This window comes from Dermacentor variabilis, chromosome 4 (assembly GCF_050947875.1).
Source record: "Dermacentor variabilis isolate Ectoservices chromosome 4, ASM5094787v1, whole genome shotgun sequence".
NCBI lineage: Eukaryota > Metazoa > Arthropoda > Arachnida > Ixodida > Ixodidae > Dermacentor > Dermacentor variabilis.
The window spans coordinates 203,316,590-203,339,146 of NC_134571.1; the positions used below are offsets into that span (position 1 = coordinate 203,316,590).

The 22,557-nt window shown below is 44.9% G+C and overlaps 1 long non-coding RNA gene across 1 annotated transcript; it reads right to left on the minus strand.

Annotated features, from left to right (window-relative positions):
- Nucleotides 1-8,990: 8,990 nt before the first annotated feature.
- On the minus strand, nt 8,991-10,459 carry LOC142578135 (uncharacterized). The gene is made up of 2 exons (XR_012827184.1): nt 10,316-10,459; nt 8,991-9,127 (listed from the first exon to the last, which is right to left on the minus strand). It is a non-coding gene; the product is annotated as an uncharacterized LOC142578135 (long non-coding RNA).
- Nucleotides 10,460-22,557: the final 12,098 nt, after the last annotated feature.

Below are 22,557 nucleotides of genomic sequence, written 5' to 3' on the forward strand. Positions count from 1 at the left end.
GTGATCGCTTTTATTCATCGTTGCGAGTGATGGACCACGGTAATAATTTGAACGGTTCGTGAAAGCTTGCGAAGGAGCGCTTCAAGAAACTCGACCAAACCAATGCCACTTACTCGCGCACAGCCGCGCCTTGTGTTGCTTCGTACGTGTGCGCGTTAAGCGTGCTTTCGAGGTGCGGAGTAATTAACGGTGGAACGCCTGGGAACAAAACAAGAAGTTCTTACGGCTGCCGGCATTCGCGGATGGTGCGATTTGCACGAAAGGCAACGTCGCGACCTGCGATCACCTATGAATATTTCCGAGTGCACTAGCTGTATTTACAAGGCAACATCGAATAAACTGCTGGAGCCTACAGCCAAAAATCTTCTTTTTAGTTATACCGGAATTGATCCACGACCACCCGGTAGCCATTGTGGATACTCTCATGACGTCATACAGACAGCAAAAGTTTATACAGATAAAATCAGCCAGTTGAGTCCGCATACCAGTTCAATTTCTTTTGATATATAAGTGCTATGTTCTAAGGCTTGTATAGAACTGTAGTGCAAGTAAATACTGTGTGGTTGATTGACAGATCTCATCTTCGATGCACCTGCGTGATGCGCTTTGCATGCGCCTTGAGTTAAACTCCTAGCCCGAGACGGGATCCTTCTTCACGTAAGCACGCCCACGAACCTTTTTCCAATAAGCGACCCCTCTAGGGACCGCAGCTTCAACTAAATTTAATGGCAAGACTCGTCACACTTTCGCCCCTTATCGCCTCTACGCAGGAGTATCATTTCACCAAGTAGCCTTTCCCAGCATCCCTGCGTTCTTTGTTTAGTTTTTTCCCGTCCTGTTGTTGAAGTAGCTAAAGAATGGTGGGGTTTTAAGTGTCAAAATCCCGATCTGATTTTGAGACACGCCATAGTGGGGGACTCTGGAAATTTCGACCACCCGGAGTTCTTTAACGTGCACCTAAATCTAAGTGCAGGCGTGTTTTCGCCCCCATCAAAATGGGGCCGCCGTGGCCGGGATTCGATCCCACGACCTCAGGCTAACCAGCCCAACACCATATCCACTGAGCTACCCGGGCACATTTCCCATCGCCAACGCAACTTGCCGAATGCGACGTAGGCCGTTCTTCAACGAGAAAGCATGTGAACAATATTTTATAGATGCACCAGCATTTATTCTTGAATAGCTTGGCTAGTAGTTTAATACAACTGCTGAAAACATGTGGGATCTTCAAACTTGTAGTGACAGGAACGTTGTTTAGGATAAACTCGACCTCCTTTAGGAGAGGCTCGACGCGAATGAGACGGTCAGGACACGCATGTGCGTTCTTGCCCTCAAAGTAGAGCGCACGCTAGAAGCTGCTCATTTTATTGAAAAAAAAAATCTTGGAAAGTTTGCACGAGCTTTGCGAGTGCTGTGCAGGTTATGTGCAGTTCTCCGGTCGAGAAATGTAGCGTATAAGGTATGGTACCTGGGAGCTGTTGTTTCGTCAGGCGTGTGACGCTTCATTTGCCTACAAATGAAAAATAATCCAAGTTCTGTATAATGTGCCACCGCAAGTGTGGCGGTTTGATCTCGTGAGATGCATTCTAACGGACCGTGTGGCGAATTTCGATTTTTGTTTCGTCCCGCATAACCATATGTATGCTGTCGCGAGGCATGCGGTAGCACGTCCGTCAGCCAATGGTAAAAACCCTGTGATGTATACATACCAGTATACTGAAAGAGGGCGATAGCTGCCGAATTAGTCGTAAGATGTCAAGTGCGGCTTGAATGTTTGCAGCGCTTGTGTCGCGCCGTTACAGGTACGCAGGCTTGTCCCACTAAGCAAGAATCGCATGCAGGCTCACTGGTAACATAGCGAATTTTTTTTTGTGATTCGAGTGGGCGCGCCACACCAGTTAAACACGGCCAACATTTCACGCTGGTCCGTGCATTGGACCGCACAGCAAGTATACGGCACGAGACCCGTCGGAAGTGTTCAGCCTACCGCTGGAGCGATAGTTAATGGAGCCGCTATCGTCGACAAAACTCGCTTTCCTTCCCGCAAACTGCTGAATTATTTCTTAAACCAATATTATAGTCCAGAAATATGTTCAAAAGGTTTCTCAGTTTCTCAAACTCAGAAAATTACTGCTCATCATAGAAGGTATCACGCACTGACTCCACGCACCTAACGCGCGATAATAGCGGCACAACTCGGCTACCGTTGGAAGTGAGGGTACACGCAGGTGCATAGATTATTTAGAAAGAAAAAAAGGTTTATAGCGTTCGTCATTCTCGAGGCGCAGGAGATGGGTGATCTTAACAAGTGTTTCATCGCTGAGTGATGAACGACAAACTATCAGTATTCAGAAGAGTAAGCTGTTGGGCTAGTTTCATTGACATGATTTTTGCAAAGGGGAGCGCAGAAGCGTGGCGGAAAGAAGCAGACGTGGACAGCAAAAACGCTCAACTAAATTTGTTTTCAGAGGCAAACTACCAGCATCATCATTGCGTATGCGCTGTCATCGAGAATTGTCAAAAATCTTTAAACTTTTTATATATATAAAAATTCGCCTGCATGAATCATCACTGCATAAATTATCATCATCATCAGCCTAGTCACGCCAACTGCAGGGCAAAGGCCTCTCCCATACTTCTACAAGAACCCCGGTCATTTACTAATTGTGGCCATCTTGTTCCTGCAAACTTCTTAATCTCATCCGCCCACCTAACTTTCTGCCGTCCCCTGTTACGCTTCACTTCCCTGGAATTCAGTCCGTAACCCTTAAGGACCATCGGTTATCTTCCCTCCTCATTATATGTCCTGCCCATGCCCATTTCTTTTTCTTGATTTCAACTAAGATATCATTAACTCGCGTTTGTTCCCTCACCCAATCTGCTCTTTTCTTATCCCTTAACGTTACACCTATCGTTCTTCCTTCCATATATAGATCGTTGTGTCGTCGTCAATTTAAATAGAACCCTTTTCGTAAGCCTCCAGATTTCTGCCCCGTGCGTGAGTACTGGTAAGACACAGCTGTTATACACTTTTCTCTTGTGGGATAATGGCAACCTGCTTTTCATGATCTGAGAATGCCTGCCAAACGCACCCCAGCCCATTCTTAATCTTCTGATTATTTCAGTCTCAAGTTCCAGATCCGCGGTCACGACCTGCCCTAAGTAGATGTATTGCCTTACCCCTTCCAGTGCCTCGCTGTCTACCATAAACTGCTGTTCTCTTCAGACTGTTAAACATTACTTTAGTTTTCTGCACATAAATTTTTCGACCCACCCTTCTGCTTTGCCTCTCCAGGTCAGTGAGCATGCATTACAATTGGCCCCTTGAGTTACTGAGCAAGGCAATATCATCAGCGAATCACAAGTTACTAAGGTTTTCCCCATTAACTCTAATCCCCAATTCTTCCCAATCCAGGTCTCTGAATACCTCCTGTAAACACGCTATGAAGAGCATTGGAGAGATCGTATCTCCCTGCCTGACGCCTTTCTGCATTGGGATTTTGTTGCTTTCTTTTTGGAGGACTACGGTGGCTGTGGAACGGCTATAAGTATTTTTCAGTATTTTTACATACGGCTCGTCTACACCCTGATTCCGTTATGCCTCCTTGACTGCTGAGGTTTCGACTGAATCAAACGCTTTCTCATAATCAATGAACGCTGTATATAAGGGTTGGTTATATTCCGCACATTTCTCTATCACCTGATTGATAGTGTGACTATGGTCTATTGTTGAGTAGCCTTTACGGAATCCAGCCTGGTCCTTTGGTTGACAGAAGTATAAGGTGTTCCTAATTATATTTGCGATTACGTTAGTAAATACTTTATAGGCAACGGACAGTAAACTGATCGGTCTATAATTTTTCAAGTCTTTGGCGTCCCCTTTCTTATGAATTAGGATTATGTTAGCGTGCTTCCAAGATTCCGGTACGCTTAAAGCCATGAGGCATTGCATATAGAGGGTATCAATAATGACAACTATATGTAGCGTAGGTGATAGGGACAACGGCGCGTGCAATTAGCCTAACAGAAATAATTTCAATAAACAATATCTTCGGGCGGAGAGAAACAGAGGAGGGTGCGTAGAAACTTCAGCCAAGGCGAGGAACGTAAATTCGTTATCCATCCGATGCACTGACGGCGCACTAATACATGAGCGTGAATCTGACCAGCCTCGAGAATTTTCCTTTCGAGTCTGCCTTCAAACCTACTAATAATCTCTGTTATATTGAAAAGGGGTTTACAGCCACATTCCCTGCAGTGCGCAGTAAGGTGCGCGGTTGTTGCTCAGGGCCTCGAAAGAAGAAGAATGTTCTCTTAGCAGGTCATTTAGACAGCGCCCCTTCTGCGCAATATAAACTTTCCCACAGTCGAGTGGTATGTTATATGCCACTTCGGTGGCACAGGAGACGAGGGGTTTTGGGTGTTTCTTTTCACAGGTCTTGTTCTCCTTATGGCCGTTTGCGAGGGCGCACAACGAAGAAAGCTTGAGAGGAGCTGTGAACGCGAGGCCAACGCCGTGTTATTGCCCCATCCTTTTTAGGTTGTGTGAAATCCTGTGGATATATGGCATCACGACAAACTTATTTGGCCTCTGGCGTGGTATAGAAGTGGGTATAGCATGGAGCTTCTTTGAAGAGTTGAACCCACTGCGACTAGGGCACTTGAGGTGAATCCCGAGGCTTTTAGACGAGACACTTGTAGGTCAAAACTATGGCCGACCCTGTGGTTCAAGACTTGGTCAGGGATGACTTGAGGCACGACGACGCTATACCCGGTTTTTCTTGCCCGTCTTTCTTTTCCAGTTTTTACCCCGTTTTTCCTACGTGTTTCCTGTCCACGTCACATTTTTTCCCGCAGCGCTTCTGTGCTCCCCTTTGCAAAATTTTCAGTATTGAGCGTAGCGCACAAGATCAAGAGTGCGTTTTAAAGCTCGAACAAATGTACGCCAAGCGCGGCGACAAGGCTCAAACAAGTACACGCCCAGAGCGACAAAAAGCTACGTGGTCATGAAAATTGCCACGTCCCTTTCTTTCTTGAAGCCCCGTGGTCGCTAGTCGTTGAAAAAGACGCAGCCAGTTTAAGCTTTTGCCACAGCCGTGCACAGCTACGCTCACGTTTTCTCTGAGTTCACGTGAACCCGAGCGCTTGAGGTACAAATATACTCTCCCCTGTCAACATAGAGATTTCTACAGTAATCACTAGAACGAACTCTGGCGCTGCAATCGTACGGACACTGTGATAATGATGGGTAGTCCATAGATTTGTCTGATATTCGTGCTTCTGGATTCAGACGTTCTTGTGGCTTCGTTTATTACGCTTCATCTGCCTTCACTGTCCTAGGTTTCAGAGCAAGCTATGCTTCTATCAGTGCAGAAGACGCTGCGAACACGCGCAATCGCTACTAATCACAGCGGCTCAGCCAGTCGAGGTGACCAAACGGCCAAGCATCTCAACGTGCTTGCTTTCCGCGAGCGATGCATAAATGCGTTCGATGTCGCTTGCCGAGGAATGCGTCCGCGGCGTAATGGTTACAATATCCACCTTTTTCGAATCGTGCCACCCGACAATGACACAGCATTTTGCTGAAAACGACTAGTTTACAAAGTCATGAGCCCGTTAAAAGCAACAAGGACGAAGTTTAGTGAAATTCATGTACCACCCATCATTCCCATGCTGACTGAACGACCCCGCTTGCAGCTCCCGTAAATGCTAGCGCATGCGTTCCCTCTAGTGATTACTGCTTCAAGCTCTATGCCTGTCAAGTAGGCGCCACCGTAGCAACGAATCGATACACTCATGTCGCAACAACGGCACGCCTTAAACTCACAAGGCATTTTTGACATCGTGTACAAGACAGTGACCCTCGCACGACTCCCGCGACATTTCAGGACCGATCCTACTTCCTCTATTCATTCCGTTCGTCTGCACGAAGGCAACGCCATTTTTCAGCTCGCACTAACTGAACACAGGAAAGAAGCTACTCTGGTAGCGTGAAGAAAAGTTCGCAGAAGCGCATAAACTACATTTCGAGAACATACATCAATATATGCAGGCCAAATAAGTCATCCTATGCGGGTGTTTGGTTAGGTCACGGTATCGGTCTGATCGACATTTTATCACTGTCGAGAGACGCCACATGCCATTTTTGCACCGCTTTCACAGTCAAACTAATAATATAATTCTCTCTTAATGCAAAAATATCATGCTCATTTCTGTCAATGTGACACGCCATCTTCATTTTCCCATCACAAACCAAAGACACGTTTTGAGTGGTAGACAGTACTTTTTCGACGAAGTCCTTCACATATTCAGAGTTACATACATACCGCCCATAAAAAAAAACTGTGAAGCCTGGCATTTTTGTCGTGCGTCGAATTTTATTTGAACACCCTTAACATAAAGGGCTTACTGCCAGCAGTAACATACAGGAAGCTTGACTTTCAGTTTTTCAGCCTCCACGCTGCAGAGATTCATCAGCGCCTGCGTAAATCCTGTCGTAGAAAGAATTGCATTGACGTCTACGGAGCAAGAAAGCATGCTCAAAGTCGATGCAACCTGATTCTAGTGGTAAGAAATTGTTGTAACTGTTACGTAGGTTAGTAAATGCGATCCCGTAATAGAAAAATTTGTGTTGTTCAGCACATGGAGATAGGGCCTACTGCGCGTATTGAAATAAGTATTATAGATGACTAGAGTTCACCTTGTGTCGTTCTTTGTGGCACCGCCAATTTAGCTGTGGTAAATTGCAGGGCACGATCGTTGCCGCCGACTCAAGTGCGTTTGGGTCCTCCTCCTCCACCGCGTATGATGTCGCCACATTGCGCTTGGGCAAGCAGCAGTATTGCAGCCAGTATGGCTGCGAACAAGAGGAACTTCATGGCAATGGCGGATATTGGCTGCATCTTAGTGTCGTTCGAGTCCAATCTGACGATTCACGGGAGTGAAGTTGGCTCTGTGAGGCAGCGGCGTACACCTCACAGTTTTTTCGGTGCATGAGAAAGGGAAATCCAGCGAATGGTTACGAAGCTTACGAAGCCCAACCTTTGGTTTCGACTACGTCAGATGGCATCCACCTGTACCCCTCCGATTCCTCTAAGGCGAGAGCGTGGCACATTCGCACTTTACCACAGTGTCAGGATGCATGGCATTCATATAGCAAAGGCTAGACATGCTTGCACACAAAATTGCAGCTGCACCTATGGCCCCACGCACGCACGCACCCACGCGCGCGCGCACACACACACACACGCACACACACACACTTGGCTCTTGCTCGGCCTTCGGCTCGGTCACATAACCAGGCCAGCTCCAGTCAAAGCTTAACGCCTTTGCAACTTCTGTCACGCATTCGCACGTGTTTGAAGGAAACGCCTCTATGAAGGTGCGACGCTTTTGAGGCATTCTTGGCTTGCGGGAAACCTTTTATTTATTTCAGTGGTCCTTCCTGCTGTCATGGCCTTTCTAGATGGGTTTGGCTGAGATGCGCAGGCCAGATATATTAGGCGCATGGCATGAAAACATTGTCTCGACCTTGGGAGGAAAACAACACAGTTCGAGTCGGTTATCACCTGGACTGGCTAAGCTGGACCATATATATGTGTGTGTGTGTGTGTGTGTGTGTGTGTGTGTGTGTGTGTGTGTGTGTGTGTGTGTGTGTGTGTGTGTGTGTGTGTGTGTGTGTGTGTGTGTGTGTGTGTGTGTGTGTGTGTGTGTGTGTGTGTGCGTGTGTGTAAGCAAAAGCAATTTTCCCAATGTTTTCCTTGGTGTCATCGTTTGTTGGCGTTGGCTTCTTATGCTATGATTAGCACAAATCGGGCCTCTCGGTTAGCATCCTTTCTTCGCGTTTGTTACATAACTAGGGTATCCAGTTCGGCAACATTGATGCCTTCAGGTACCGTATGTGGGTTTATTGAGTGGACAGCCTTTACCCAAAAGTATCACGCACTCGTGACGCCTGTGGCAGAAATGTTATTCATATCCGGCGCCGAGGTTTGTGAGTGGTGGTGTTGTCTAAGACTTCCAGTAGTAAGCCCTAAATACCCAAGAAAGTGGTTGAGAAAGCGGCGCCGTGGTAGCTGATTTGGTTAGAGCATAGCACGCATAATGCAAAGACGTGGGATCGTTCCCCACCTGCCGCAAGTTCTTTTTTGAACCACTTTCATTTTGAATCATTTAACATATCTTTAATTCAGTTCGTAAGTACAAGTAATTTTCCCAATGTTTTCCTTGGTGCCATCGGTTGTTGGCTTTTTATGATATGATTATTAAGATTCAGCCCCTCGGTTAACCCCCTTTCTTCTCGTTTATATATATATATAAAAACTTCAAACAATGTTTTTTAGGTCTGGTAGCCGCGTATTTCAGAAAAAAGGAGCACACATACGAGAAAACGTATTTATTTGCTGACGTTTCATCCGTGGCACTGCGTAAACTTTTCGAATGTCTGCTCCTTTGGGCTGGACTACCTTATATATATTGACACGTGTACTTGTCTTTATCGGGCGACATGTTTCACCACCTAACAAATGTTATCGCACAGCGCGGGACGCGCCTGCATGTATCGGAAGTTTCCCGAATGTTGTCGATGCTTCTATACACTGTCCGTTGTCGCCGAACCTTGTGTTATCTGATTTCATCGCGTGAAGCGAATGGTGTAGAACCATAGAGAAAGGAATACAACAAGAGCGGACACTCCCATAGAGCCCAGCGGCCGAATTGACTGCAGCGCACCAAGCCGTGGATGTTAAAACTTGAAGCACACTTCCGGTTTCGGTTTTGTGCGCGCGCGTTTTGAATACTAGCTGGTGCGCGCCACGCCGGCTCCGTTTTTTTTTCTTTTTTTTTTGCTTTTGCAGCAAATATCTATTTATTTTTTATTTATTAAATATTTATTTGCAAATCATTTTATCAAGTAAAATTGATTGCGAACGATCTTCACAAGGCTCCATTGAATATGTGCCACGTGCAGTTTCATAAAGACGCAAGACACCTTGTGAAATGAGGCAAAATTAACGTTTATTTTATTCTTTGTAAATGCTCGTCGCGGGCTTTTTGTGCATTCATCCAGCGTTGTGGCACCAGGTAAGCAGCAGTAGTTTCCGCAGGAAGCTCCACCAGACGACGTGAGCTGAAAAAAAATACAAGCGTTATTTTGGTATTAACATGTAAGAATAATGCCTGTAGAGGCGAAGCGTACGAAAGTGGTGAGTGGGCGGCATTACAAACAAAAGCAGTTCGTATTTACACACACGGCGTAGAAAATACCCGACTCATCCCAAGCAATACCGCACATACCGCAAACACATTCTAATTCCAAGCATTCTCCTCTTCCCCCTACTTATTTCCTGCACTTTAATATCACGAATGCGCGGGCAGCGGAGCGTTTCGCGAACTTCGCTACAACCGACGCGATCGTACGCTACGAATACACAGAGGTGGCCTCAATACAGGCTCTCAACCAGAGCATGCTGGACGCTCGCAGAATTCCTACTACTCGCACTCAAGACAAGATGCGTGGGTGCCGTTCAGAAGACAGAATTTTCGAGTTACTAGTTCCTGGCGTTTGAGCTCCTTGGCTCATCTCTTGTGCGTTCTGCAGGCGCAAGCAACGCACTCCCGTGTTATCACTCTTGACGATTGCTCTTTGCGTTTTCGACAAGCGTGGGTACCGAAAGAAGGCTTAAATTGTTAATAATAATAATATTTGGGAGGCTTAAATTGTTGCGAGGACATAAAAATTGCCACAAACTTGTCGCGTAAAGATTCAGTACGCACCAAACTGACTCACCACGGCCGAGCTGCTTTTCGCTGCGTCACAACAGGCGCGGCGAGCGGGCCTCATAACATAAGAGTATCGAAAATGATTTTCAACAATGTTGGGCGTCAGAGAAAGAAAAGCGCCATGAACTTGTCAGTGCATTAAAGCGCGAAACCGCGCACCACGGCCGAGCTGATTTTCGCTAACCGAATGACTGCGCTCGAAAGATAGCCCAAAAAGTAATGAAACTAGTTTCAATAATGTTTGCAGTCAGAGAAAGCGCCAAAACTTGTCACAGTGAAATTCAGTACACGCGAAACTGCGTCACAGCACCCTGTGCGACTTGCGTGCCCAAAAACTACCGAAATTAGTTAAAATAATATTGGAGCTCATAGAAAGCGTTGCAAACATCTCCCAGTACGATTCATTAATTCAAATTAACTGCTCCACGACGGCCACGCTGTTTTTCGTTAACTGCGTCACAAGTCTAGCCTAGGTGCCGGGCAGTAAGCCTAATTGCTTGAAGTGCGTCGCAGGCTGTCGAACAAACTTTCTCACCTTGCCGTAGTCCAATAGTGCAGTGCTGCCATGTCGAAGTTCCGAATGAACTCAATAATTCACCGGGAGGCCACCAAATCAGGCTAAATACCAAAATAGAAAAACAGGCAGACGGGTGCCCGAACAGTCCAACGCTCAGATGCGCGGCCGGTTTCTCTCGCTTCGGCGGTGCGTCTGACGAATGACGCAAACATCTGGCTCGTCATTCGCCGGTTCGCCTGTCGCTAGGCAACGGAAGTAAGCCGCAAAGTTTAATTTAATTTATACGCAGATATGTCTAATTTTTCCGGGAAAGAATAAAAAAAATTAAACAATTTCTGTTAATCTCATTTCACATACTTCTTTTTTTCGATGCTCGCGGCCCCAATTCGTCGATGTTAATACTATAGCGTGACGTGTTTCCTGTTTCCAATTTTCGCCGAGTGTCCGCTCTTGTTCAATCCCTTTCTCTATGGTGGAACTTTGTCGAATACACGCGTGTGCCAGCACTTAGTCTGGAACATTCGACGACTACTGTATAAAAGCCGACGCGCTTGACCCGCCGATCAGAATTTCGACTGTCGCCGACCGTGTTCGCCGCTATCGTTGTGCTGTAAGTGTAGCCTGGTTTTGTGGGCACAGGTTCGCCCAGTAAAAGTTAGTTTTGTCTTTCACAGTATTACCACTGTGTTCTTCAACGTCACCACCACGTGACAATATCAATATATATCAGATGCTTTTTCTAGAGCGTCCAAAATTAAAAGAACTGTGGCAGATAGCACAATTCTATCCCTTCATCTAAATTACTGAATGAGGCGGCCAATAATTCTAGTAAAAATCGAAATGCCGAATTAAATAAGTAACCTGATTATTCTAAGTTTCTTTTATGTTTTACTGTACGCATTTAAATCTACGAATTACAGCAGTTGTGTTCGCTAGGCGTATCCACCTAGAACGAATTGTCTGGAATGCACTCGTTACGAGATATTACTTGTCAAGCACCCGACTTTAATGCTCCAATGCATAAAACAGCGTCTCCTTAAAAACAGTAACTATATAACGCAAAATTCATTTAGTCCGGCACTTTCAAAATTAATATATCGAAACTGGTGCAATGCGGAAGATTCGTTACAAAAAAAAAAAAATTATGGACGTTTACGTGCCAAAACCACTTTATGATTATGAGGCACGCCGTAGTGGAAGACCCCGGAAATTTTGACCACCTGGGCCTCTCTAACGTGCACCTAAATCTAAATACACGGGTGCTTTCGCATTTCACCCTCATCGAAATGCGGCCGCCGTGGCTGGGATTCGATCCCGCAACCTCGTGCTCAGCAGCCCAACGCCATAGCCACTGAGCAACCACGGCGGGTATAGGATTCGTTCCAGGTGGATGCGCCTTGTGAACTTATCGAGTATAATTCGTAGCTTTGAATATGTGACGCAATAAATTTAATTTGAAACTTAATGCGCGTAATTATGTTAATTATTCAATTAAGCGTTTTCATTTCTCATAGAAATAATGGCCCCTCATGTAGTAGTTTAGACCAAAGGTTAGAATTGTGCTGTCTGGCACAGGCAAGATGAAAAAGATGTTGTACCTCTATATAAGTTTTTGGCAACTGTAAAGTTATTTGCAGGAATCCACGTTGAACAGACTACATTTAGTTTGTACGTTTCGGCCGGTGACTGTCCTATATGAAGAATAGTTTAACATTCGTAACGACAGCTCTTTCAATAATATCGGCTAGTGTTGGTGCAACAATGCGCAATAACTAATTTCCGGTACAATGGAGAGTTAGCAATCGTGAGAAATTGTGACGATACACAGTACCAGCGTAGTGCGTGGACTTGAGTGTGTCCGAAGCGTAGTAATACAACCCGAGGCGTACAGCGTTGAAGGCGCACGCATTTTCGAAGCCCTGATATCCTAGGAATGTACGAAGGGAGCGCTGCAGTGAACAGCTTCCACTCTGCACCATTGACAGAACTAGTTACCGCAGGTAACTTGTAGGAGTTACCTGTGACATCGCCCATGCCGTTGTCGATGTTTCTTCCTTTTGTGTGTGTCTTAATTTGCGTCAAAAAATATGTCCTTCAACACATAAGAGTGAGCAGAATGAAAGTGACAATATACTGCTGCAACAAAGAACCGGTTGCAAAAAAAAAAGTTCCAAACGTAATCGTCACCATCATCAGGTGACTGCTCGCAGACACACAGGAAAGGCACACATAATATTGTAGCCACAAAATCCTAGAAATATGCTTTTTTTAAGATACCTACGGTACATGCACGTGGCGTTGCTAGGCCTTCACCCACGGGGTGTTGCCTACTGCTTGGCGAAGTATATTCGCAGCCTTATGTTGGGCTTATCGTACAAAATATATAGATACATAGTAATCAACGAATGTATGAAAACAATGGCCAAAATTTTTTTAGAGGTAATGTGTTTATGTGTTTTCGGTATGTGTGTTCCCTCTGCGTTAACGTATAGGTGTGCAGATATAACTATATTATTCGGGGATAAATGTGAGCCTTCCGGTATTTTCTTTGGTGCCCCTCGAACGCGTGTTGAATTTATAGATTACGTATGACTCTGAAGGTACTCTGATTGGGTGGGTCTGATAACCAGACTGTAGAACCCTGGCTTTAAACACCTCAAAAGGGCGCCCATATGGGTTTATTTGTGTTGAGAGTGGTAATTGCGGGATTTATTTTACCTGCGATTTGTCGTTAATAAAACATATTAAGAAACAGTCGACCAAATTTGTTGCATGCTACAAACTGTGCATTACGGCGACAACATTATAGCTATCGCGGTCAAAATCCCCTCGTAGTTTGGAACACAAGAATGACGCGTTCCTTTTTGCGATTAAAGTGGTGTTCATCTATGGACAGACTTTAGATCAAGATGTATTGCAGGGCAAATAGCCTCTGAAGGTTTCACACTTTAATTTGGGTTAAACTACGATGCCTTTAACGTTTGGCGCCCGCCTAAAACAGCCCAAAACGGTTACGGGCTAATTTGATGCATATTGTTGTGATAAATTGCGGGAAAACATCGTTGCTCCCATCTTCATATCTCGTATCCTCTTTTTTTAACAGCTTGACCATCGTTAATAAAGACAAGAACTGATTCACGTGGACACACGGTTTGTGAAAAGTGTGTGAAACCCAGTCGACACCTAATCAGGACATCATCCAAGACTCTTAACCATTCTGTTCGATGTTACTTTAGACTGATGCGTTGTGTGCGTGGATGCGCTTGTTTTCGTTGTTTTCAGGAACGTCTTACGTTGAGGATCTGTGTCACAGCATATATTGTGTTTCCTTTCGCTCCTCAAATATTGGTAACAACCTACGGATTTTTGCATCTTTTAAACCACAACTCTAGGATTTCTCATATTTCGAAATGACAACTGGTAGCCCTGTAAGGCCCTATAGGTTTCACCATGTTCATCACAATTCCAAATAGTAAATTCGGAAGCTGAATCAGCACCTCACGCATTATGCGTGCGATGCTCTGTATAAATGACTCTACGGTGACGGCTATCCTCTCGTGCACTTTGTTTGGTATTTGTATATGTGTGCTTCATAAATTTGGCGTTGCGTGTGTGAATGCCCATGGCGGAGGTTGCTTAATACCGAAGATGTGGGGTTTGCTCCCATCAGGGAAAAGTGACTTTTCATCCAATGTAAGTTCATTGAGCTTAATTATGTCTATATTTCCAATAAAACCACAGATAATTTCCCCTATGCTCTTCTTGGATTCATTGCATGTTGTTCGCACAAGCTCTTGACTACGAGAAATAGAACTCCTCGGTTCCCCATAATCTGGTTCAAGCAAGAATTCTTCGGCGAACGTTAACATTTGGGTTTTGACGTGCCGCAACTACACGCGGCCGATGAAGGACACAGTAGTGGAGAGTTTCGCATGTAGACCACTTAAGCCTCAATTATCTGCACCTGAATCTGTATAAACCAGCCTTCCTGCGTTTCGCCTTCATCGGAAGGCGGCTGTTTCTGCAGCTGGCATTCGGACCCCCGACCTTTTGCTCAGTAGCAGAAGGCCATAAGTACTGAGCCAAACAGGAGAATAAATGATTAAAGAAATAATTGTAAGCTGAGAAAATTGAAGGAATCCAAGAAGGAACTAGCAAAAAAGTGCTCAATTAAAACAGCCATCTTGTGAATGAATTCCAAATATTTACTGGCGCAGTACGTTTTGTCTTTGCTGGGGTGTCTTGCATCTACTCAGCATTTTTCAACCATGGGGAGTCATTTGTAGATTGCTGACGCCGCCGACATCACCCAATACCGCAACACATTTAGCCTCTGAGGCGATGATCTAATTGCCACATGAATATTTATCACGATCGATCACGTCGTAAAGAGATCACGGCTGTGTACCCTCCGATGCGATATCGCTGAAGAACTAACGGTATTTCTAAAAGAACGTTCTTAAAATTTATATAACAAATCACTTTTTGTATCTATGTTCGAGCCACTTCGCGGTGATATCATAACTTGCATATCTTAGGGAAACCCTCTTGCACCACGCCAGCATTTATTTCTGCCAGACGTACGAGTGACTCAGAAATCAAAAAATCAGAAACTATCAGAAATAGAGAACGCATTACGGATACCGTTGTTCAAAGAGTATCATATCTCGCTCAAAAATCGCTCAGATCTTGAGAATTATTAAATTGGTTGAAATAAGCAGATGATTAGCTTCTTTATGGGCGTGAATAACGCGTTCTGAAAAATAAACCATGGTTTCTTTTATTTATTTTTCGAAGTTTAATTGAGACCCACAGTATGCATGCTCAGTTTTCCTGAGTGGGCTTCATTACCGACATACATTTCACACTGTGCCCAATGAAGGTTAACGAGTGTGAACGGATTAGAAAATTCAAATGTGTTTGCAAAATGCAATTACAAACACGGGCAATAACAAAGTTGAACTGTCTACAAACTGCAGATAACAGCATCTACAAATAACACCAGCATTTAAGAAAAGTGCATGCGCGTTCCCAATTAATTTTTTAATTATGGGGTTTTTAACGTGCCAAAACCACTTTCTGATTATGAGGCACGCCGTAGTGGGGGACTCCGGAAATTTCGACCACCTGGGGTTCTTTACCGTGCACCTAAATCTAAGTACACGGGTGTTTTCGCATTTCGCCCCCATCGAAATGCGGCCGCCGAGGCCGGGATTCGATCCCGCGACCTCGTGCTCAGCAGCCCAACAACACGCGTTCCCAATGTACAAAATAGCAGATAAATAAGTGAAGTAGTTCACATAGTGGCTGTGTGTTTAGTGAAAGTCAGATGCTCCCAACAAGATTATCCTTATTACCCTTCCAAAGGCACAACCCGACAAATATGCGTTGGCGCTCCAGTAGCAAGAAATTATGGCTAATTAACCGCTAATTTGACAGATAACCTTTGCTTTTGTTAGCCTGCAAGCTCACACAGTGACAATTTTGTTTTGTCTCGAATTATAACTAATGTCTGTTATGCAGGAATATCCGACCGTAGCTGGTAAGCCTGAAGGGCGAGCCTGTATATGAAAAATTTTTTATTGGAAGTATACTTTGTTTTATAAAGTTAGGTTTCGTGGGCTAACAAAAAGCCGAGTTACATATGGAGCGTATAGTGCTCCTTTGTTATCTTAATTACAGCGTAAAGTTAGTTTTTGACGTCGTACCACATGCAAGAAAACGATGTCAGTGAGAGTGTATCAAATCGTAATTGAGCTGCCTTTAAAACTTACCAGAGCAAAAGCTTCTACCATGTTAATTTTTCATGTTGCTCTAGAAATAGCTTTGCCAATTAATTACGTATTCATTGTGGCTAAACCAGATTCATCATCATCATCATCAGCCTAGTTACGCCCACTGCAGGGCAAAGGCCTCTCCCATATTTCTCCAACTACCCCGGTCATGTGCTAATTGTGGCCATGTTGTCCCTGCACACGTCTTAATCTCATCCGCCCACCTAACTTTCTGCCGCCCCCAGCTACGCATCCCTTCCCTTGGAATCCAGTCCGTAACCCTTAGTGACCATCGGTTATCTTCCCTCCTCATTACATGTCCGGCCCATGCCCATATCTTTTTCTTGATTTCAACTAAGATGTCGTTTACCCGCGTTACTTGCCTCACCCAATCTGCTCTTTTCTTATCCCTTAACGTCACACCCATCATTCTTCTTTCCATAGCTCGTTGCGTCGTCCTCAATTTCAGCAGAACCCTTTTCGTAAGTCTCCAGGTTTCTGCCCCATATGTGAGTACTGGTAACACACAGCTGTTATACACTTTCCTTTTGAGGGATAGTGGCAACCTGCTGTTCATGATTTGAGAATGCCTGCCAAACGCACCCCAGCCCATTCTTATTCTTCTGGTTATTTCAGTCTCATGATCCGGATCCGTGGTCACTACCTGCCCTAAGTAGATGTAGTCCCTTACCCCTTCCAGTGCTTCGCTACCTATCGTAAACTGCTGTTCTCTTCCGAGCCTGTTAAACATTACTTTAGTTTTCTGGAGATTAATTTTCAGACCCACCCTTCTGCTTTGCCTCTCCAGGTCAGTGAGCATGCATTGCAATTGGTCTCCTGAGTTACTAAGCAAGGCAATATCATCAGCGAATCGCAAGTTGCTAAGGTATTCTCCATCAACTTTTATCCCCAATTCTTCCCACTCCAGGCCTCTGAATACCTCCTGTAAACATGCTGTGAATAGCATTGGAGATATCGTATCTCCCTGTCTGACGCCTTTCTTTATAGGGATTTTGTTGCTTTCTTTGTGGAGGACTACGGTGGCTGTGGAGCCGCTATAGATATCTTCCAGTATCTTTACATATGGCTCATCTACACCCTGATTCCGTAATGCCTCCATGACTGCTGAGGTTTCGACTGAATCAAACGCTTTCTCGTAATCAATGAAAGCTATATATAACGGTTGGTTATATTCTGCACATTTCTCTATCACTTGATTGATAGTGTGAATATGGTCTATTGTTGAGTAGCCTTTACGGAATCCTGCCTGGTCCTTTGGTTGACAGAAGTCTAAGGTGTTCCTGATTCTATTTGCGATTACCTTAGTAAATACTTTGTAGGCAACGGACAGTAAGCTGATCGGTCTATAATTTTTCAAGTCTTTGGCGTCCCCTTTCTTATGGATTAGGATTATGTTAGCGTTCTTCCAAGATTCCGGTACGCTCGAGGTTATGAGGCATTGCGTATACAGGGTGGCCAGTTTCTCTAGAACAATCTGACCACCATCCTTCAACAAATCTGCTGTTACCTGATCCTCCCCGGCTGCCTTCCCCCTTTGCATAGCTCCTAAGGCTTTCTTGACTTCTTCTGGCGTTACCTGTGGGATTTCGAATTCCTCTAGGCTATTCTCTCTTCCACTATCGTCGTGGGTGCCACTGGTACTGTATAAATCTCTATAGAACTCCTCAGCCACTTGAACTATCTCATCCATATTAGTAACGATATTGCCGGCTTTGTCTCTTAACGCACACATCTGATTCTTGCCTATTCCTAGTTTTTTCTTCACTGTTTTTAGGCTTCCTCCGTTCCTGAGAGCCTGTTCAATTCTATCCATATTATAGTTCCTGATGTCCGCTGTCTTACGCTTGTTGATTAACTTAGAAAGTTCTGCCAGTTATATTCTAGCTGTAGGGTTAGAGGCTGTCATACATTGGCGTTTCTTGATCAGATCTTTCGTCTCCTGCGATAGCTTACTGGTTTCCTGTCTAACGGAGTTACCACCGACTTCTATTGCGCACTCCTTAATGGTTCCCATGAGATAGTCGTTCATTGCTTCAGCACTAAGGTCCTCTTCCTGAGTTAAAGCCGAATACCTGTTCTGTAGCTTGATCCGGAATTCCTCTAGTTTCCCTCTTACCGCTAACTCATTGATTGGCTTCTTGTGTACCAGTTTCTTCCGTTCCCTCCTCAAGTCTAGGCTAATTCGAGTTCTTACCATCCTATGGTCACTGCAGCGTACCTTGCCGAGTACGTCTACATCTTGTATGATGCCAGGGTTCGCGCAGAGTATGAAGTCGATTTCATTTCTAGTCTCACCATTCGGGCTCCTCCACGTCCACTTTCGACTAACCCGCTTGCGGAAAAAGGTGTTCATTATTCGCATATTATTCTGTTCTGCAAACTCTACTAATAATTCTCCTCTGCTATTCCTAGAGCCTATGCCATATTCCCCCACTGACTTGTCTCCAGCCTGCTTCTTGCCTACCCTGGCATTGAACTCGCCCATCAGTATAGTGTATTTTGTTTTGACTTTACCCATCGCCGATTCCACGTCTTCATAAAAGCTTTCGACTTCCTGGTCATCATGACTGCATGTAGGGGCATAGACTTGTACCACCTTCAATTTGTACCTCTTATTAAGTTTCACAACAAGACCTGCCACCCTCTCGTTAATGCTATAGAATTCCTGTATGTTACCAGCTATTTCCTTATTAATCAGGAATCCGACTCCTAGTTCTCGTCTCTCCGCTAAGCCCCGGTAACACACTACATGCCCGCTTTTTAGCACTGTATATGCTTCTTTTGTCCTCCTAACCTCACTGAGCCCTATTATATCCCATTTACTACCCTCTAATTCCTCCAATAACACTGCTAGACTCGCCTCACTAGATAGCGTTCTAACGTTAAACGTTGCCAGGTTCAGATTCCAATGGCGGCCTGTCCGGAGCCAGGTATTCTTCGCACCCTCTGCAGCGTTACAGATCTGACCGCCGCCGTGGTCAGTTGCTTCGCGGCTGCTGGGGACTGAGGGCCGGGGTTTGATTGTTGTATTCATATAGGAGGTTGTGGCCAAGTACTGCACCAGGGTGGCCAATCCTGCTCTGGTGAGAGAGTGCGTTACCGGTTCTGGTCACCGGGATCAGGCCGCACTCCAGGCCTGTTTGTGCAATTTTCTCAACACACTGTTTTTTTTTGTATTTCCCGGAGGAGAATTGCGCGGCACCGGGATTTGAATCACGGTCCTCTTGCACTGGAGACGGATACTCTACCGTCCCCGCAGGAGTTAAATTAAAAATTGAATTATGGTGTTTTGCGTGACAAAAACCACTTTCTGATTATGCACGCCGTAGTGGAGGACTCCGAAAATTTCGACCACCTGGGGTTCTTTAACGTGCACCTAATTCTAAGTACACGGGTGTTTTCGCATTTCGCCCCCATCGAAGTGCGGCCGCCGTGGCCGGGGTCCGATCCCGCGACCTCGTGCTCAGCAGTCTAACACCATGACCACTGAGCAACCACGGCGGGTCCCGCAGGAGTTGTACGCCTCATTTAACCTACAGTGGTGCCCTATTTGATCAGTCAAGGTGGACCAATCTGAGCTCGGTTATACCGCATGGATGGCACTCGGCTAGAGAACCTGGTATTTATGACCTGCACATGTGTGGCCACACATAATTGAGGATATATAATTTTTTTTTAGGAGGGTTTCCGTACAGTGATAAAAGGAAGGAAAATACCTTAAAAGAAAGAAAAAAAGGGAAAAAAAAGGAACATAACACGTGATTTGAACTCGTGATCCTTCAATGTTGTCCGGAAAGGTAGCTCAGTCGGTTGGTTCGTCAAGCCAGCGGTTACTTTCAAGCGCTATAGCTCCTGCTCCGAGCCTCATACTTATGTGGAAAGGGGTTGGTGTTTTCCGCGACAGTTGGTTGGAAGGCATAATTTCTTGGAAAAATGGCCGCCAGAGGAGCAGCGTGAACTCGAGCGGCTTTAGAGACTAGGAAAACTGCCTTAAAATATTTAGACTTGAGGGGAAGCTTCGTTAACAAACTATAACACGGCAATCAGCACTCGAATATAATTATAACCCTAATAATAATTGTAAATATTCATCTCATCTATAGGATCTAAAGCGCGCGCTGTTTCTTGCCTCGGCATGTAGTAGTTAAGAGAGCCAGTTTAAGGGCGGAGAAGAGGGAAGGAAAAGAAAGCAAACTTGCAGCGCCGTGGTTTTAAGGCGCAACCGTGGTAGAGAAACGGAAAGGCGATATAAGCATGCGTGGCCATGATACGCACACGACAAACTGCCTTACAATATTTAGACTTGAGCGGAAGCTTCGTTAACAAACTATAACACGCAATGAGCACTCGAATACGACGAGAGAAATAATTGAGACGTGGAAAATTCCCTTGAAATAAATCTGGTTTGCGAGACAAATGCTTGTATGTATTGAATCTCTTAAAAGATGAGGGGGGAAATATGCGCTCACCGAGAGGGCATCGTCAGCACGAGACCACCACCAGGCTCCTTACGGGGATGTGGAGAGCTTCGCGGCCGGAACGAAGCCTCCCCTCTCCGCCGGCCAGGCGTGGAAAACGCGCTTTCCGATCGCTCAAGGTTGCGTAGGAATAGTACGGTTCTAGCGTCTAGGAAAAGCTTTAACAGGTGCGAGGATGGCACGCATAGCGTGGGAAGCTAGCCGCCGGAATAGCTATCTTCGAGAGCTATTCTATATTATATTATATTATACTTCGAGAGCTATGACTGATGCTTTTCTATATATATGTATTCATCTCATCTATGCGATCGCATGCGCGTGCTGTTTCTTTGTCTTTGCGTGTAGTAGTTAAGAGAGCCAGTTTAAGGGCGGAGGAGAGGGAAGGAAAGGAAAGCAAACTTGCAGCGCCGTGGTTTTAAAGCGCAACCGTGGTAGAGAAACGGAAAGGCGATATAAGCATGCGTGGCCATGATACGCACACGACAAACTGCCTTACAATATTTAGAATTGAGGGGTAGTTTCGTTAACAAACTATAACACGGCAATCAGCACTCGAATATAATTATAACCCTAATAATAATTGTAAATATTCATCTCATCTATAGGATCTAAAGCGCGCGCTGTTCCTTGCCTCTGCGTGTAGTAGTTAAGAGAGCCAGTTTAAGGGCGGAGAAGAGGGAAGGAAAAGAAAGCAAACTTGCAGCGCCGTGGTTTTAAGGCGCAACCGTGGTAGAGAAACGGAAAGGCGATATAAGCATGCGTGGCCATGATACGCACACGACAAACTGCCTTACAATATTTAGACTTGAGGGGAAGCTTCGTTAACAAACTATAACACGGCAATGAGCACTCGAATACGACGAGAGAAATAATTGAGACGTGGAAAATTCCCTTGAAATAAATCTGGTTTGCGAGACAAATGCTTGTATGTATTGAATCTCTTAAAAGATGAGGGGGGAAATATGCGCTCACCGAGAGGGCATCGTCAGCACGAGACCACCACCAGGCTCCTTACGGGGATGTGGAGAGCTTCGCGGCCGGAACGAAGCCTCCCCTCTCCGCCGGCCAGGCGTGGAAAACGCGCTTTCCGATCGCTCAAGGTTGCGTAGGAATAGTATAGTTCTAGCGTCTAGGAAAAGCTTTAACAGGTGCGAAGACGGCACGCATAGCGTGGGAAGCTAGCCGCCGGAATAGCTATCTTCGAGAGCTATTCTATATTATACTATACTTCGAGAGCTATGACTTATGCTTTTCTATATATATGTATTCATCTCATCTATGCGATCGCATGCGCGTGCTGTTTCTTTGTCTCTGCGTGTAGTAGTTAAGAGAGCCAGTTTAAGATTTAAGATTTAAGTTAAGAGAGCCAGTTTTAGATTAGGTTGTTGTAAAACAACATATCTAGAAATTTCATCGATGGTGTGCTTAGAAAATTTTATTTCTAAGTTTAAGTTCTATATGTTTAGCAACCGACCTATTTTTTCGCCTTAATAGGACATTTTCTTTCGTCAATGTTTATTTGCAGTTCATTTTCACCTAAACAATAGGACAGTTCCTCAAGCCAATTGTTTGAACGCGCAAATACACCATAAAGATTTACAGAACACCAATATACAGGAGTGTCCTCAGCATATACTACATTAAAAGGGGTGGTTGAAATGTCAAAATGTCGTTTATATGCAAGGTGAAGAAATATGGGTCTATAACGGGGCCTTGAAAAATCCCACAAACCAGTTTCACAACGCTGCATTCGAGCCGCGTTAGCATACGAATTGTAGTGCAGCTGAATAGTAGTGCATGTGGCTAACCTCGTATATCGTATGAAAGTAATTTATTCAGTAAAATATAGCGTTTAACCGAACCAAAAGCTTTCCGGAAGTAAAATAAAAGACAATGAGTGTGTTAATTTGTTTTTGTTTTCAATATTTTATCGCAGTTCATGCCCAGATGATTTAATTGTCTGAAAATGTAACTGCTGCGGAAGAAT